Raw genomic sequence first — 1,236 nt, forward strand, 5'->3', positions numbered from 1 at the left:
TTTGAGCCCCGCGTCGGGCTCTGTGCTGACAGCCCAGAGTCTGGAGCCTGCTTCGGATTCTGCGTCTCCCTCTCTCTCTGTTCCTTCCCTGTCCTCACTCTGTCTCTCTCTCAAAAATAAAGATTTAAGAAAACAATAATAATCCAGAATGTTGGAGCGTCGGTACCGGTGAAATGGCCTGATGAAAGCTTACTTTCTGGTTCGACTAGTAGAATGGCGTCCTATCATGGACCACTAGTCTAAATTTCTGTCTAAAATAGCGCTGTACAACAGAAATATAATTTGAGCCAAATATTGTAAAATTTTCCAATAGCTACATTAAAAAAAGTCAAAAGAAATATGTGAAATTAATTGTAAGCACATATTTTATTTAGTATGTTCAAAGTATTATCGTTTCAGTGTGTAATCAATATTTTATTTTATTTTTTATAAATTCGCCTTTTTTAAATTTATTATTTTTTAAAATTTGCATCCAAATTAGTATATAGTGAAGCAATGATTTCAGTAGCTTCCTTAATGCCCCTTACCCATTTAGCCCATCCCCCCTCCCACAACCCCTCCAGCAACCCTCAGTTTGTTCTCCATATTTATGAGTCTCTTTTGTCCCCCTCCCTGTTTTTATATTATTTTGTTTCCCTTCCCTTATGTTCATCTATTTTGTCTCTTAAAGTCCTCATTTGAGTGAAGTCATATGATTTTTGTCTTTCTCTAATTTCACTTAGCATAATACCCTCCAGTTCCATCCACGTGGTTACAAATGGCAAGATTTCATTCTTTTTGATTGCTGAGTAATACTCCATTGTATATATACCACATCTTTATCCATTCATCCACCGATGGACATTTGGGGTCTTTCCATACTTTGGCTATTGTTGGTAGTGCTGTTATAAACATGGGGGTGCATGTGTCCTTTCGAAACAGCACACCTGTATCCCTTGGATAAATGCCTAGTAGTGCAATTGCTGGGTGCATGTAATCAATATTTTAAAAAGCTGAGGTATTTTACAGTGTTTTTTCATACTTAAGTTTAATAAATCTGGTATTTTATACTTACAATATATCTCAGTTTGAACCAGCCACATTTCAAATACTCAATAGCCACATGTAGCTAGTGGCTGCTGTATTGGGTAGTGCAGGTCTAAAATCTTCAGATTGCCAGGAATAGGTAGTATAACTTGTCTGGATAATTCAGGAACCTGTACCATCCAACAATTGTATACCTCATTTCCTAAAGAT

Source organism: Prionailurus bengalensis, chromosome E2, assembly GCF_016509475.1.
Source record: "Prionailurus bengalensis isolate Pbe53 chromosome E2, Fcat_Pben_1.1_paternal_pri, whole genome shotgun sequence".
NCBI lineage: Eukaryota > Metazoa > Chordata > Mammalia > Carnivora > Felidae > Prionailurus > Prionailurus bengalensis.